We start from the raw sequence: 18,714 nt of genomic DNA on the forward strand, positions 1-18,714 counted from the left end.
TACAATCCTGAAGAGGGTGCACAAACAGAGACACCTGGGGGTATGTGTGCACAAATCGTTGAAGGTGGCAGGGCAGGTAGAGAAAGCAGTTAAAATGGCTTACGGGATCCTGGGCTTCATAAATAGAGGTATAGAGTGTAAAAATGTGGAAATTATGATGAACTTGTATAAAATACTGGTTCAGCCCCAACTGGAGTGCTGTGTCCAATTCTGGGCACCACACTTTAGGAAGGATGTGAAGGCCTTAAAGAGGGTGCAGAAAAGATTTACGAGAATGATTCCAGGAATGAGGGACTTCAGTTACGTTGATAGACTGGAGAAGCTGGGGTTGTTCTCCTTGGAGCAGAGAAGATTGAGAGGAGATTTGATGGAGGTGTTCAAAATCATGAGGGGTCTGGACAGAGTAGATAGAGGGAAACTGTTCCCATTGGCAGAAGGGTTGAGAACCAGAGGACACAGATTTAAGGTGATTGGCAAAAGAACCAAGGGCAACATAGAAACATAGAAGATAGGAGCAGGAGTAGGCCATTCGGCCCCTCGAGCCTGCTCCGCCATTCAATGAGATCATGGCTGATCATCCAAACTCAGTACCCTGTCCCTGCCTTCTCCCCATATCCCTTGATCCCTTTAGCCTTAAGAAATATATCTAACTCCTTCTTGAGTATATTTAATGAATTGGCCTCAACTGCCTTCTGTGGTAGAGAATTCCACAGGTTCACCACTCTCTGGGTGAAGAAATTCCTCCTCATCTCTGTCCTGAATGGCTTACCCCTTATCTTTAGACTGTGTCCCCTGGTTCTGGACTCCCTGACCATCGGGAACATCCTTCCTGCATCTAGTCTGTCTAGTCCTGTTAGAATTTTATAAGTTTCAATGAGATCCCCTCTCATTCTTCTAAACTCCAGCGAGTACAAGCCCAATCGACCCAATCTCTCCTCATATGTCACTCCTGCCATCCCAGGTATCATTCTGGTGAATCTTCGCTGCACTCCCTCCATGGCAAGAACATCCTTCCTCAGATAAGGCAACCAAAACTGCACACAATACTCCAGATATGGTCTCACCAAGGCCCTGTACAACTGCAGCAAGACATCCTTGTTCCTGTACTCGAACCCTCTCGCTACGAAGGGCAACATACCATTTGCCTTTTTAACCGCCTGCTGCACCTGCATGCTTACCTTCAGCGACTGGTGCACAAAGACACCCAGGTCTCGTTGCACTTCCCCTTCTCCCAATCTATTGCCGTTCAGATAATCTGCCTTCCTGTTTTTGCCACCAAAGTGGATAACCTCGCATTTATCCACATTATACTGCATCTGCCATACATCTGCCCAATCACCAACGTAAGAAAAAACTTTTTTACGCAGCGAGTGGTTAAGATCTGGAATGCACTGCCTGAAAGGGCGGTGGAGGCAGATTCAATTGTGGCTTTCAAAAGGGAGTTGGATAATTATCTGAAGGAAAGAAATTTGCAGGGCTCCGGGGAAAGGGCGGGGGAGTGGGACTAGCTGAAGTGCTCTTGCAGAGAGCCGGCACGGGCTCGACGGGTCAAATGGCCGCCTTCCGTGCTGTAACCATTCTATGAAACAGGCGCTAGGCCCCTTATTTGAATCCGCAAATGATCTAATGCCTGTTAAAGGCATGGGTCCTGGATGCCTATTATTTTGCCTACACTATTTTGACTATTCCAACACTCTCCTGACCAGCCTCCCATCTTACACTCTTCGTAAACTTAAGGTCATTCAAAACCATATCGTAACTTGCACTAAGTCCCATTCACCCATCACCTCTGTGCTCACTGGCCTACATTGGCTCCTGGTCCAGTAACGCCTCGATTTAAAAATTCTCATCCTTGCTTTCAAATACCCCCATCACCTCACCCTCCCTATGTCTGTAACCTCCTTCAGCCCTATAACCCTCCAAGATCTCTGTGTTCCTCCAATTAAGGCCTCTTGCGCATCCCCAATTTTCAGTGCTCCACCATTGGCGGCTATGCCTTCAGCTGCTTAAGCCCAAAGCTCTGGAATTCCCTTCTTAAACCTCTCTGCCTCGCTCTCTCCTCCTTCAAGATACTCCTTAAAGCTTACCTCTTCGACCAAGCTTTTGGTCACCTGCCCTAATGAAGGGTCATCGACCTGAAACGGTAACTCTGTTTCTCGCTCCACAGATACTGCCTGACCTGCTGAGTATTTCCAGCATTTTCTGTTTTTATTTCTAATATCTCCTTATGCGGCTCAGTGTCAATGCCCCTGTGAAGCACCATGGGACGTTTTACTACGTAATGACACTATTTAAATGCAAGCTGTTGTTGCACATCAATATGGTGGGCGGCGCACTACCAGCTTGTAATGAGCATGCGCTTCCGCCCTGCCATATTGGAGGCCTAAGAGGCTGTTTAGCACCATAAAAACAGGTGCTGTGCCGTTGAATATATAGGCCAGTGTGTCTGTTTTTCACCTAATAACATCAGTAATTCTCCTGGTTTAGGTTAAAGGAAGAGGCAGCCCACTTCTTCATCTACATTACCTTATGGTTCTCCTCAATTTCACCCTCAGAGGAGCATCAGCAAAATGACATTTCCATTTTTGTACATTTTCCTCATGACTTCTCTAAACAGATCAGTGTCAGTTAGTGATTAATGTTTGTGAGCAGTTTATTGCCCCATGGACAACATGCCTCATTGTACGAATTACATTTATTCTGCCAATTTTCTTAGAACCTTCCACAGCTATCAGAGAAAGAAAATTGTTATCCCATGTATCTGTCTTTAGAAACTAAATCACAAACATGAAAGGTCAGTATTGAAACACTTTCTGTTCCACCTATTCTGTAAGGTGTTGTAAATATACAGACTCGGTAAGCAGTGTAAACTTTTTCATCAGTGTAATCACTTGACGATGTTAATCTTCTATGACTGCTTCGAGCAGTCTCTTTTTGATTGCAACTACGAGACATAGGACATGATTTTTCCACATACGCCCAATAAAATAAATAATTTCTTCTGTGAATCAATGCAACAGCAAAATGTTGTTTTTAAGAATGTGCTTGCCATGCCCGGAGCATAGCAAATAAGGTTGGTGAGTTGCAGGCACAAGTAGCCACATGGGATTATGATATAGTGGCAATAAAGGACACCTGCAGTCCGTGTAGTGAAGGTACTCCCACAGTGCTGTTAGGTAGGGAGTTCCAGTTTTTTGATCCAGTGACGATGAAAGATCGGCGATATACTTCTAAGTGAGGATGGTGTGTGATTTAGAGGGGAACTTGGAAGTGGTGGGGTTCTCATGTGCCTGCTGCCCTTGTCCTTCTAGGTGGAAGAGGTCGCGGGTTTGGGAGGTGCTGCCGAAGAAGCCTTGGCGAGTTGCTGCAGTGCATCTTGTAGATGGTACACACTGCAGCCACGGTACGCCGGTGGTGGAGGGAGTGAATGTTTAAGGTGGTAGATGGGGTGCCAGTCAAGCGGGCTGCTTTGTCCTGGATGGTGTCGAGCTTCTTGAGTGTTGTTGGAGCTGCACTCATCCAAGCAAGTGGAGAGTATTCCATCAAACTCCTTGTGCCTTGTAGATGGTAGAAAAGCTTTGGGAAATCAGGAGTTGAGACACTCACCGCAGAATACCTAGCCTCTGACCTGCTCTTGTTGCCACAGTATTTATGTGGCTGGTCCAGTTAAATTTCTGGTCAATGGTGACCCCCAGGATGTTGATTTTGGGGGATTCACCGACGGTAATGCCGTTGAATGTCAAGGGGCGGTGGTTAGACTCTTGCTTGTTGGAGATAGTCATTGCCTGGCACTTCTGTGACGCGAATGTTACCTGCTACTTATCAGCCCAAGCCTGAACGTTACAGTCCAGGTCTTGTTGCATGCGGGCATGGACTGCTTCATTATCTGAGGTGTTGTGAATGGCACTGAACACTGTGCAGTCATCAGTGAACATCCCCATTTCTGACCTTATGTTGGAGGGAAGGTCATTGATGAAGCAGCTGAAGATGGTTGGGCCTAGGACACTGCCCTGAGGAACTCCTGCAGCGATGTCCTGGGGCTGTGATGATTGTCTTTCAATCACCACAGCCATCTTCCTTTGTGCTAGGTATGACTCCAGCCAGTGGGGAGTTTTCCCCACGATTCCCATTGACTTCAATTTTACTAGGGCTCCTTGATGCCACACTCGGTCAAATGCTACCTTGATGTCAAGGGCAGTCACTCTCACCTCGCCTCTGGAATTCAGCTCCTTTGTCCATGTTTGGACCAAGGCTGTAATGAGGTCAGGAGCTGAGTGTCAATGATAAGAAAATGGCAGACATGTTGAATAATTACATTGGCCGGAATTTTGCCGGCGCTCAGTGGGTGGGATTGGGGGCGGGTTGGAGGTTAAACTCACGATGATTGATGGCGGGTTCTGAACCCGCCATGATGCTGCCTCCACGCATCTTTCCCGAGTGTTGGGTCTCTGATTTGCAAGTGGACCCGACACCAAGCGGCGGGAAAGGGATTAAAGACACTTAGCTGCCTATTAGGTGGTACTTTAGGGCTGTTTTTACAGGGTTTTTAGATTTTCCAGCTTCTGGGTCAGATTTCACGACGTTCCAACAACACACCAGGTAAGTGTGTCGTGAACACCAGCGAGCTGGAGACTTCACAGCTGCAACTGCAGTGTAAAAGCTGCACTCTCAAATTTTGTCATTTTGAAATCTGTGAGGATGGTGATTGAATAATTTGCAGGGCATATTCTGTGTTTAGGCTGCAAGTATGTGTTGTGCACTGTAGATCCACTGTAACCTGCATTGCTGGATTTTAAAGCCGCACTTACCCTAACTGTACCAACTCAAATTGTCAGAACACAGGTGGCAACGATGCCAAACCTTCGTTCGACATCAAGTTATTACAATATTGGCAAAGAACAGAAACTTTACAAATAAATCTATCATAACACCCAACTGAGAACCCTTGTGATTATTAACGTGACATCTTCTTACACGTGCTTCTACACTGTGAGACCCCTGTGACTTCAGCATATATGGAGGCAGCCTGCTCACTTCCCTGCTGCTCCTGCTTAGATGCCTTTGGCGGCCATCCTCTGGTTTTGCGAGCCTTGGAGGGCACCGCCAAAGTCTGCTCCTCCTGCGGCTGTGCAGGGGCAGACTCGGCCTTCTCTGCTGGCTCAGGCAGATGGGGCTCTGACCGAGGTGTCGGCAGTGGCAAGAGAGTGTGAGCGCTTGGAGAGGAACCCCCACTTCCTTGTGCTCGAACACCATCATCCCTCTCATGGGTCACCCGCACTTCACTGTTAGCAAGTTGCTGGAGAGCACCTTGCTGCACATTGGTGGGACCATGTGGATCCGTCTCTGTACTGACAGTCCTCATAACCGGGACATCCATGTACCTCTGGTTCCTCGCCACAATAGATGGCCTTCTATGCTTAATAGCTGGCTTGTGTCTGGCGAGTTAGGTCCTCCATGGAGGTTGCCATCCTTTCCATGGCGGCACCTAGATTGCCCATAGCGTTCACCACGGCATTGCTAATGTTTAAGATGGACTCCTGCATTCACTGCACACTCGCAGTTACCATGGAAGGAAACCCACTCAGAGCCTCCAGCACCGCTCTCTTTCTGGATGGCCCCAGAGGCTCAGCGTTTACATGCAACTGGGAGAGCTCTGCGTCCTCCGACGAGGACTCTCCACTGTTATACCTGTATCCAACATCTGCTCCTGCTCACTTGTGAGCTGTGATACACCAGGTGACAACACTACTCTATCTTGCAAAAAACCCACCGAGGTGTGCGTCTCTGCGCTGGTACTGGGTGCGCTGAATGCTGGTGACGCTGCTCCCTCAGAGGCTGGTGGTTCCTCTGAGGAGTGCTCCAGTTCTTCCTCCTGGACAGTGAGGAGTGGGGCTTTCGATCGTCCTGTGGGGAGTAAAGGCATGAATTAGCCAAGTGAAATGTATGTTGCAGACACATCTGATTGTGCAGATGGTTAGCACTCAATCTCTATGAATATCATATCCCATATTAGTCACTCATGAATGCTATATCAGAGGGTTGGAAATCAATTCTGTCACCAGCTTGCTCTTCTGTGCCCGTCTCTCCGTCCCCCACTTCCAGCTCCTCTGCACCTCCAACGATCTCCAGGGCTGCCTCCTCAGTGCTCGTTAGGTGCGCCAGAGATGGTGGGCCTCCTCCTGTCCTCCCCCTCTCCCTTTTATTGTGGGCTCTCTTCTCCTGTAATGAGGGACACAAATGGAGTTCGAGAGAGATTGATGGAGTGAGTGTAAAGAATGTATAACATAGATGTTTAGAAGGAGACTATGAAGGAGTGAGGTGCACAAACCAAGTTCCCGCCCTGTGCGTTGTTAGTTGTTGGCATTGCATAAGAGTGTGAGTGATGCACAGTAAGATGGTGACATGATTCTGTACAGAGAGAGGGATGGGTGAGGGTGCAAGGGATGTTAGTGAGTTGGGATGTGAAGGGGAAGGTTGCCAATGCAGAGTGTTGGGGATAAGAGGAGATGGGAGGCAGTGGGAGGCAGATGGAAGCTAAGTGTGATGTTATACTCAGTTTTGCTAATCGCAGCAGATCATTAATCATCTTGCGACACTGCACCCAGATGCGTATGTAGCCCGACCTAAAACTGACCTCAGCAATTTGCAGCCAAGCTGCCTTGGTATGCTGAGGCCTCCTCCTTCCGTCTCCAGGGAAGAGGACCTCCTTGCATCCTCTTACTCCCTCCACAAGTGCATGGAGGGAGTCCTGATCGAAATGGGGAACAGCCTTAGGTTTTTGCGCTGTCATACCTGCAGAAGCCAGCACTTCAGGGAACAAAATGGAAATGAATCTGCAGAGGGGACATGGCCCCTTTAAATAATCAGTCCAGCATTGCGTCATCAGACGCGAGCAGCTGACCCGCACCCAGCAATTGCCTTGGAGAACACACACGTCTGCCTTAATGAGGCCAATCAGTGCAAAATTTATTCTGCAGGGCGGCCGAAACCGGGAACAGTTCGGGAACCCGCCGACCAGCGGACCCGCCACCATCCCACCTCTAAGCGCAAAATCGCGGCCTTTCTGTCAGTATTTACAGTGGAGGAAGAGGATGGCATGCTGGAAATCCCAAGGAAACTAATATTTAATCAGGGATAGGGACTCAATAAAATTAACATAAGTGAAATAGCAGTAATGAAGAAAATGATGGCAGTAAAGAGTGACAAATCCCCAGGACCAGGTGGTTTCCATCCTAGGGTTTTAAAGGAAGTAGGTGAGCACATTGCAGATGCCCTAACTATAATCTTCCAAAGTTCTCTTGACTCAGGAACCATTCCTTTGGATTGGAAAGTTGCGCATGTTACTCCGCTATTTAAGAATGGCGAGAGAGGGAAACCAGGGAATTATAGACACGTTAGCCTAACATCTATTATTGGGAAATTACTAGAGTCTATAATTAAGGATAGGGTGACTGAACACCTCGAAAATTTTCAGTTGATCAGAGAGAGCCACCATGTATTTGTGAAAGGTAGGTCATGCCTGACAAACCTGACTGAATTTTTTGAGGAGGTGACTAAAGTAGTGGACAGGGGAATGTCTATGGATGTTATTTATATGGACTTCCAGAAGGCATTTGATAAAGTCCCTCATAAGAGCCTGTTAACTAAGGTAGATGTTTGAATGGTGAGGGAGTGAAGGGATATGGGACGTTAAGGCCAAAGTCAGATCAGCCATGATCTTATTGAATGGCGGAGCAGGCTCGAGGGGCCAAATGACCTACTCCTGCTCCTACATCTTATGTAGAAGTCCATGGAATTGAAGGCAAATTATTGACCTGGTTAGGAAATTGACTGAGCGGCAGGAGACATAGAGTAGGGATAATGGGTAGGTACTCAAATTGGCAGGCTGTGACTAGTAGTGTCCCGCAGGGATCTGTGTTGGAACCTCAACTATTCACAGTATTCATTAATGACTTAGATGATGGCACAGAAAGCCATATATCCAAATTTGCCAATGACAAAGATAGGTGCTACTGTAGGCAGTGTAGATGAAAGCATAAAATTACAAAGTGATATCGATAGATTAAGTGAATGGGCAAAACTGTGGCAAATGGATTTCAGTGTAAGCAAATGTGAGGTCATCCACTTTGAACCTAAAAAGGATAGCACAGGGTACTTTCTAAATCTTCTCCTTCTTCTTAGGCAGTCCCTCGGAACCGAGGATGACTTGCTTCCACATTAAAAATGAGTTCTCAGGTGACTGATGAGTCCGATGCGGGACCTACAGTCTCTGTCACAGGTGGGGCAGACGGTGGTTGAAGGGACGGATGGGTGGGGTGCTTGGGTTGACGTGCGCTCCTTGCGCTGCCTGCGCTTGTCTCTTCGCCGGGAGCAAGCGGAAGCCTTGAGGTGTTTGGCGCCTTCCCGGATGCTTCTCCTCCACTTTGTGCGGTCTTGGGCCAGGGATTCCCAGGCGTTAGTGGGGATGTTACACTTTTTCAAGGAGGCTTTGAGGGTGTCCTTGAAGCGTTTCCTCTGCCCACCTGGGGCTCTCTTGCCGTGCCGGAGCTCCGAGTAGAGCGCTTGTTTTGGGAGTCTCGTATCGGGCATGCGGACAATGTGACCCATCCATCGGAGCTGATTGAGCGTGGTCAGAGCTTTGATGCTGGGGATGTTGTTCTGAGCAAGAACACTGACGTTGGTGTGCCTATCCTGCCAATGGATTTGCAGGATCTTGCGGAGGCAGCGTTGGTGGTACCTCTCCAGTGCTTTGAGGTGCCTGCTGTACATGGTCCATGTCTCTGAGGCATACAGCAGGGCGGGTATCACTGCTGCCCTGTGGACCATGAGCTTAGTGCTGGGTTTGAGGTCCTGGTCTTCAAACACTCTCACAAAGGTCTTCAACACTGTCAACCGTGAGGGATTATGGAGTGTCCTCCTCAAATTCGACTGCCCTCAAAAGTTTGTCACTATGCTCCACCTCCTTCAAGACGACATGCAAGCCGTGATCCTGACCAATGGTTCCACCACAGACCCAATTCATGTACGAACCGGGGTTAAGCAAGGCTGTGTCATCGCATCAATGCTCTTCTCAATCTTCCTTGCTGCAATGCTCCATCTCGCCCTCAGTAAGCTCCCCACTGGAGTGGAGCTAATTTACAGAACAAACGGGAAACTGTTCAACCTCCGTCGCCTCCAGTCCAGATCCAAGGTCGTCCCATCCTCTGTCGTCGAATTACAGTATGCAGACGATGCTTGCGTCTGCGCTCACTCGGAGGTCAAACTCCAAACCATCGTCAACACCTTCACCGAAGCGTACGAGAGCATGGGCCTTACACTAAACATCCGTAAGACAAAGGTCCTCTACCAACCTGCCCCCGCCACACAGTGCTGCCCCCCCGATTATCAAAATCCATGACAAGGCCTTGGACAACATGGACCTCTTTCCATACCTCGGGAGCCTACTGTCAACCAGGGCAGACGTCGACGACCAAGTCCAACACCGCCTTCAGTGTGCCACTTTCTAATTGGTGAAAAGCTAATAACACTGGAGGTCCAAAGAGACTTGGGGGTCCATGTACATAGATCATTAAAATGTCATGAACAGGTACAGAAAATAATCAAAAAGGCTAATGGAATGCTGGCCTTTATATCTAGCAGACTAGAATACAAGGGGGTAGAAGTTATGCTGCAGCTGTACAAAACCCTGGTTAGACCACACCTGGAGCACTGTGAGCAGTTGACTCTGGACAAATTCCTGAGTGACCTGTGGGGAACTTTAAAAGAACTGAACTGGAGGGCCGCCCACAACATTGGGAAGGCTCACCAACGCAATTGACTACATGTGGCTCCGAGTTAATCTCAGGAGTGGGAAGTAGGGAGCCAGGTAATGGTACGAAACTATGCAAGGGTGGGAGTTTTTGAACCCCTCTACAAGGGGCTGTATAACATTATTGAATGTCTTACACCACACCTTAAGAAGGATATATTGGCCTTGGAGGGAGTGCAGTGTAGGTTTACCAGAATGATACCCGGACTCCAAGGGTTAAATTATGAGGAGAGATTACACAAATTAGGGTTGTATTCCCTAGAATTTAGAAGGTTATGGGGAATTTGATCGAAGTTTTCAAAATATTAAGGGGAACAGATAGGGTAGATGGAGAGAAAGAAACTATTTCCGCTGGTTGGGGATTCTAGAACTAGGGGACATAGTCGAAAAATTAGAGCCAGACCTTTTCAGGAGTGAAACTAGGAAACACTTCTACACACAAAGGGTGGTAGAAGTTTGGAACTCTCTACCGTAAACATCAATTGATGCTAGATCAATTGTTTATTTTAAATCTGAGATTGATAGATTTTTGTAACGATAGGTATTAAGGGATATGGGCCAAAGGCGGGTATATGGAGTTAGGTCACAGATCAGCCAAGAGCTCATTGAATGGCGGAACAGGCTCGAGGGGCTCAATGGCCTACTCCTGTTCCTATGTTCCTAACTATAGAGTAGTGATAATGGGGGACTTCAACTATTCTAATATAGACTTGGAAAATATCAGTGTACAGGGCAAAGAGTGGGAAGAGTTCCTGAAATGTGTATAAGAGAACTTTCTTGACCAGTATGTTTATAACCCAATGAGGAAGGAAGCAGTGCTGAATCTAGTTCTGGGGAATGAAATGAGGCAAGTGGAACATGTTTCAGTGGTAGAACATTTTGCAAACAGTGATTACAGTATCATTAGGTTTATAGTAGTTATAGAGAAGAACAAGAAAAATCAAATGTGAAGATACTCAACTGGAGGAGGGCTAATTTCTGTGCGTTAGAAAGGGATCTGGCCCAAGTGGATTGGAATCTAATTTCTGTGCGTTAGAAAGGGATCTGGCCCAAGTGGATTGGAATCATTAGCAGGTAAAACAGTAAATGATAAATGGGAGACCTTCAAAGAGGACATAGTTCGGGTACAGACTAGACACATTCCCACGAGGACGGAAGGAAGGGCATCCAAAGCTGGAGCTCCCTGGATGACTAAAGATATAAATATTAATGAATTCGCCCCTCCCTATCTCCAACCTTGTTCAGCCCTACAACGCTCGGAGAACACTGTGTTCCTCCAATTCTGCCCCCTTGCACATCCCTGATTTTAATCGCTCCATCATTGGCTGTGCCTTCCGCTGCCAATGCCCTAAAGCTCTGGAATTCCCTCCCAAACCTATCTGCCTCTCCTTCCTCCTTTAAGACGCTCCTTAAAACCTACCTTGACCAAGCTTTAGGTCACCTGTCTTAATATCTCCTATGTGGCTCGGTGTCAAATTTTGTTTGATAATGCTCCTCTGAAGCGCCTTGGGATGTCTTACTATGTTAAAGGCGGTACATAAATACAAGTTGCTATTGTTAAATTAAACAGAAAAGGGAAGCTTATGATAAATGTCGGGTTTATAATTCAGTTAACTAAATACAAAAAGTACAGGGGAGAACTGAAAAAGAAAGTAAGAGGGCCAAAGAGATTGTATGAGAATAGATTAGCAGGTAACATAAATGGGAAACCAAAAGTCTTTTTAAAAACATAGAAATAGTACAAGGGTAGTCAAAGGAAGGGTGGGGCCAATTGGGAACCAAAAAGGAGATGATCTTGTGGAGGCAGAGGGCAATCAATGAGTACTTGGCCTCTGTCTTCACTAAAGAAGATGCTGCCAACGTCATAGTAAAGGAAGAGGCAGTAGAGAAATTGGATAAAGAGGAGGTACTTAACAGCACTCAAAGTAGAAAAGTCATCCGGTCTGAATGGGACGCATCCTAGGTTGCTGAGGGAGGTGAGGGTGGAAATTGAGGAAGCTCTGGCCACAATCTTCCAATACTCCTTAGATATGGGAGTGATATGGGAGTGGTACCAGAGGACTAGAGGATTGCAAATTTTACATCCCTATTCAAACCTCGGTGGAGAGGAAACTTTTGGAGACATTATTCCGGAAGAAAATTAATTGACACTTTGAAAAATATGGGTTAATAAATGAAACCCAGCACAGATTTGTTGAAGTCAAATCATATTTCACTAACTTGATTGAGTTCTTTGATGAAGTAACAGAGGGCTGATGAGGGTAGAGCAGTTGATGTGTATATGGACTTTAAATGCCATTGTTAGAAAAATTGAAGCCCATGGGATTAAAGGGGCAGTGGCTGTGTGGATATGAAATTGGCTAAGGGACAGAAAGCAGAGAGTAGTAGTGAATGGTTGTTTTTTAGGCTGGAGGGAAGTGTGCAGTGGTGTTTCCCAGGAGTCGGTATTGGGACCACTGCTCTTTTTAATATATATTCAGTGACCTGGACTTGGGTATACAGGGCATAAATTCAAAGTTTGCAGAAAACATGAAACTTAGAAATGTAGTATACTATGAGAAGGATAGTGAAAGACTTCAGGAGGACTTAAGAACATGAGAAATAAGATCAGGAGTAGGCCATTCAGCCTTTCGAGTCTACTCCACCATTCAATAAGATCATACCTCAAATCCACCATCCCGCACTATCCCCATATTCTTTAATTCTCTTGATAGCCAAAAATCTATCAATCTCTGTCTTGAATATACTCAAGGACTGAGCAGACATAGCCCTCTGAGGTAGAGAATTCCAAAGATTCACAACCCTTTGAGTGAAGAAATTTCTCCTCATCTCAGTCCTAAATGGCCGACCCCTTATTCTGAGACTGTGACCCCCAAATCTAGATTCTCCAGCCACGGGAAACAGCCTCTCAGCATCTACCATGTAAAGCTCCTAAAGAATTTTATATGTTTCAATGAGATCACCTCTCATTCTTCTAAATCCTAGGGAATATAGCCGTAGTCTCCTCAATATCTCTTCACAGAACAATCCCCCATCCCAGGAATCAGTCTGGTGAACCTTCATTGCACTCCCTCGAAGGCAAGTATATTTTTCTTTATGTAGAGACCAAAACTGTACATGGTACTCCAGGTGTGGTCTCACCAAGGCCCTATTACAATTGCAATATTTTTGTGTCTTCTTCCATGAAGACAGATACAAAGTATTTGTTTAATGTCTCTGCCATTTCCTTATTCCTCGTTATAATTTCTCCTGACTCTGCCTGTAAGGGACCCACGTTTACTTTTGCTAATCTCTTCCTTTTTACATACCTACAGAAGCTTTTACAATTTGTTTTTATGTCTCTTGCTAATTTACTCTCATTCTATTTTCTCTTTCTTTATCAATTTCTTGGTCATCTTTTGCTTAGTTCTAAAATCCTCCCAATTCTCAGGCTTACTACTCTTTTTGGTAACATTATAAGCCTCTTCCTTTAATCTAATACCATTTTTAACTTCCCTTGTTAGACAGGGTTGGACCATTTTTCCCGTGGGGTTTTTATTCCTTAATTCACAACGAATATACATTCCCTTATGAATTAGTTCTTTAAATGTTTGCCATTGCTTATCTACCGTCATATCTTTTAATCTAGTTTCCCAACCTATCTTTGCCAACTCGCCTCTCATACCTACGTAGTTTGCTTTATTCAGATTTCAGACCCTAGTGTCGGACTTAACTAAATCACTCTCAAACTCAACATAAAGTTCTCTCATATTATGATCACTGCTCCCCAGAGGCTCCTACAAGGTTATTAATTAATAATTGCACAATACTAGATCTAAAATAGCCTTCTCCCTAGTTGGTTCCTCGACATACTGATGTAGAAAATGATCTTGGATGCAATCCGTGAACTCGTCCTCTGTGCTATTACTGCAAATTTGGTTTGCCTCATCTATATGAAAATTGAAGTCTCCCATGATTACTGTATTTACCCTAGTCACATGCCCCTCTAATTTCCTGATTTATACTATGCCTGACACTGCAACTACTATTAGGAGGCCTATAAACTACTCCCACCAGTGATTTCTGGCCCTTGTTTCTTGGGTCCACCCAAATTGATTCTACATCCTGTTTTTCTGAGCCAAGATCCTTTGGGGTAAAAATTGGGTAGCGCCCCCTTTGGGGCACTACCTTTGCCGGGGCACTAAAATTAGCGCCCCGAAAAAGTTAGCACCCCCGCATCCGATTTTCCCAGATGGTGCCACGAGAGGGAGGAGGGGCGCTACTGGAAGCACCCCGCGATCCTCTGGGGTGCTGCGGCACGTCGTGCCGCGGTACTGCAGGCCATCCTCCCCTTATTAAAGGGAAGGGGCCTGGTGCAGCACGTCCCGGCGCCCAGCTGTGTCACCAGGGATCGGGAGTGCCGGCAAACGAGCTCGGCACTCGAGGAGTGCTGGGCTCACGGAGAGCAGCCAGCACCCTGCGGCGGGGGGGGGGGGGGGCTTCACGGGGGCCGGGGACAGCAATGGGGGCAGGTGCTGGCAGGCGGCCAGAAACAAAAATGGCCGCCCACCACCTCCCCTTTAACTAGTGCCGCCCTGGCCGCAGGTAGGCCCCCTGACCCCGGCAGACATGGCGTCCGGCGGTAAGTCGGGGGGCGCCACCCAATATTACAGGCAGGGCGTGAGTGGGGTGCTGCGCACAATGCTAACAGTTTGCGCCGCCACTAACCTCCCGCTGAATTTCGCGGGAGGCGTTGGCAGCGCCGCGTCCAGGCGCTAGTTGATTTGCGCCCCGGCGCTAGTTGATTTGCGCCCCGTTCACGTCCTCTTAGGCGCTAACGGGAGGTGCAAATCAACCGAATTTAGCCCCCTTTCTCTCCACTGTCTTTATCCTATTCCTAATTATCAGGGCTAACACCCCCTCCTTTTCCATTCTGGCTATCTCTTCTAAAAGTCAAGTATCCTGGAATATTTAGTTCCCAACCTTTGTCATTCTGCAACCATGTCTCTAATGGCTATTCAATCAAATCCGTTTCTTTCTATTTGTTCTATTAATTCATCTATTTTGTTGCGAATGCTTTGTGCTCAGATGTAGTGCCTTTTCAACTTTTTCCTGATGTCACCTTATTCACTGATGCCCTACTACCTTTGTTAAACTCTCTGTCCCTTCCTGACCAACTCTGCTTATTTTTACCCAAATCTCTACTCTGCTCTACAGCCTTGATTCTTCTCTTAAAGTCATTACGACACAGAAGGAGGTCATTCGGCAGATCGAGTCCATGCCGGCTCTCTGTAGAGCAATTCAGTCAGTCCCATTCCCCCTTCTCTTTCCCCTTAGCTCTGCAAGTTTATATCCCTCAAGTGCCTATCCAATTTCCTTTTGAAATCATTGATCGCCTCTGCTTCCACCACTCTCGTCGGCAGCGAGTTCCAGGTCATTATCACTCGCTGCGTAAAAAAGTTCTTCCTCACATTCCCCCTGTATCTCTTGCCCAAAAACCTTAAGTCTGTGTCCCCTAGTCCTTGTACCATCGGCTAATGGGAACAGCCTTTCGCTGTCTACCTCATCCAAACCCGTCATAATCTTGTACACCTCTATCAAATCTCCCTTCAACCTCCTTTGCTCCAAGGAGAACAACCCCAGCTTCTCCAACCTAACCTTGTAGCTAAAATCTCTCATCCCTGGAACCATTCTGGTAAATCTCCTCACAAAGGCATCAAGCACACACAGTGGATTGCAATAAAGTACTTGAACCTCAGGGACCACAATTTAAATCTAACCCAAATTGATAAGGTGGCTGATGGCTGTTAATGGGTCCCAAGTGGAATGAACTTGTGTAGTATTCACCTAGTTCCAAATGGACATGGCTCTATAGTAGAAAATTCTCAATAATTTGGCACTAATTGGGTAACCTCTCTCAGAGAGACAATAAGGATGATGTTGATGGAATTGGCACCCTGAGGCAGTGGAACTGCTCTTCAGTGATTGTTGTTCAAACTGTAAAAGAGATCTGACCTGTACATGACCAATGCTGTGGCATAACCAGAAAGTACCAAGTGCTGACACTGGGTACAAATGAAGAAAATAAAGAATATTCTTAGTACTGACATCCCTCACCTTGACAAACCAGTTTTTAGATAAAATTGAAAATTGGCTCCTCGCTCTAAATACAACTTGAAGTCTTGATAGAGAATGCACAGTGGAATAAATTCTATTCCAGATTCCCATGAGTGAAGATGACCTAATAATTTATGACAGTCACTGGTGAGTTATAAAGGTCTGCAACTTGCAATTCGATTTATATAACCTACGTTCCAATTTTTAAGATTGGAAATAATATGCAGATATGATCATGTGCATTTCAGTTTGATTATATGTATAAATTGTTTTAGATGAATTAAAATCTTCAGAACTTTATTTTTTATCATTATTATCTAAAAAACTCAGTAAAAGTTAAGCTTGAACTTTAAGATGATTTAATTTATTTTTCCTAAGTTATGTCGCTTTAATGTACTGTATTTGGAAAACTAGTAAATACAAATAAGCATGGCTCTTATGGCTACCAAATTGGCTGTCTTGTTCACACAGGTTATAAATAATGAGAGAAATGGAAATGGCACACTTGTGCAATTGCAGGTGCTCGTCTTAGAGCACAATATTTGGAATTTTAATCTGCATCTTACCTTTAAAACCTGATCTGGGATTGTTCATTCTGATAATGGGAGCAAAAATTGATTTCCCAGTACTGACATCTGACCCTTTATACAAGCATAAAAATGCACAAAAGAAGATTTTTTTTAAAGAAATGAAAACAAAATAGGGAGTTTATAACTGTGGTAATTTGACAGATTGTTCGTGGTACAATTGCATTATTAGCAATTCTATCGCAAAAAAATCCTGCCTGAGGCATATTGTTCCCTTAAAACATATTGCAATGCGTACAAAATACTCCTTCCAACAAATTCTTTTGTTACCTGTGCTCCCAGCTACTATAAATACTTTCTTGCTAATGAGCCAACTGCTGTTCCTCTAACAGAGCCCTGCATTTTGAGGCTTAATTCTCTTCAGCAGAATCCACTTGAACTTGTGCTGGTCGTCTTTCCTTAAAGACAACCAGATCACTTCAACTTTGAGTGAGACAGATTGGCAGTTAAGATTGGGAGAACTCAGATCTTCTATACAGGGAGTTACCATGCTGTAGCTTTCCAAGGCGCTTCACACCCTCCCTGTCTTTCCGATGGAATTGTTTTAGGTGACTGTTTGCTGCTGTGGTAAAACAAAATCAAATAGGCACCACATTGACCCTCAAGTGAAAATTAGGACTTGACCCCTGACATGCCTTAGTACTAAAATTGAAGGCTACAAGCTACAGGTTGAATAATATTATGCATGTAAAACACTTCACCTCAATGGAAAAAAAATTTGAAATAACTGTCTTGTTTCAGGAAAAATGCATACAATACATTACTGACACTCAATCCGTTGTGTACAGTAGCTCTTCAGCATTGTTAATTTCTACAAATTGAACTTTTAAGTGCCAGAACTAGAATAGAACTTGCATTTATATAACACCTTTCCAACTTCAGGATGTTCCAAAGCACTACACAGCGAATGAAATTCTGGCCAGGATTTTGCTCACCTCGGCGAGTCCAGGGTGGGCAACGTCGGTGGCAGGTCCCGACCCCTCTGCTGGCTCCATCCCACTCTCTGAAATGACTTTCTGTTGATCGGGCTTGTTAAGCCCAACCAGCACATTTCCCGGCCCAATTAGAGGAAGCGGGTCTGGTGATATTTTATGACACGTCATCAGCTGGTTTCCTTAAAGGGACCATAGCCAAATTTATTTTGACAATTGTGCTGTCAGTGTTATACAGCATTGAAGTGCTGCAAACACTGATAATGACTGCACAGAGGTACAGGGCTGCGCCTAGGTTCTCCCATGACTTCCTCCATATGCTTATGGAGGCAGTCACAGCACGCAGGGAGGTTCTCTTCCCTTCCCATGGATGGAAGTGACCTCCCCAGGAGACCAACACAGCCTGGTTGCACATTGCACAGGAGGTCACAAGCAGGGATGTCGTCAGGAGGACCTGGGTGCAGTGGCGCAAACCTTTCAATGATCTCAGTAGATCACGAAACGTTAGTACAAATTAGGGTTGCAAAGGGGTCGAAAGTTTCCGGGAAATTTTCCACAGGAAGTTTAGCTTGGGAATTTTGCCCAAAAAAGCACATGCTAGCATAATATTGTTTTTTTTTGTATTTCTTTCATTTTTTTCCCACAGGTCCTCTCTTAAAATTACTAACACAGATGGTGTAGCGGTACCACCTATTATATATAATTCCCTTTAACTTACCTACGTTGCGTTGAGTTTGCATGCTATGGCCGTTGCCCCTTTAAGAATGCGAGCCGGGCCAGCTCGGTCTCCCGCTCCCGCGGCAATCGCCGGCCCAGCTTGGACTCCCGCTCCCACGACTTCGGCCACAACGGCCAGCGCCAGTGCCGGGTAAACGCGGTGATGTCATCGCGCGAGTCACGTGACCGCCTCAAGCGCGGGCAAACGCGATGACGTCACGCCGCAAGTGACGCCCCAAGCGCGGGAAACGCGAGCAACGCGATGACGTCACGGCGCAAACGCGATGACATCATCGCACAAGCCTCCGGACTGCCTAGTCAGTCCTCATGGCGTCCCCATTCGGGTAAGACCTGTTCCAAGGCTCTCCTGCATTGATCTTTGTTGTTTGCTGTACTTCGTCAAATCCTTCATTAAAAACCTATTGGATTGTTTCTCCTGAGTCGACCTCAGTGATTTGGTTAGGAATACACCTATTCCTACAATGGAACCTTAATTATTAAGGATTTTCTTAATCAATATATGTTTATCTTCTTACTTGGCGTGTTTTAATAATTACAAGTTTTGTGTGTGACT

The sequence above is a fragment of the Somniosus microcephalus genome, chromosome 14, assembly GCF_052327205.1.
Source record: "Somniosus microcephalus isolate GS21.2 chromosome 14, FLI_Smic_1.0, whole genome shotgun sequence".
Lineage (NCBI taxonomy): Eukaryota > Metazoa > Chordata > Chondrichthyes > Squaliformes > Somniosidae > Somniosus > Somniosus microcephalus.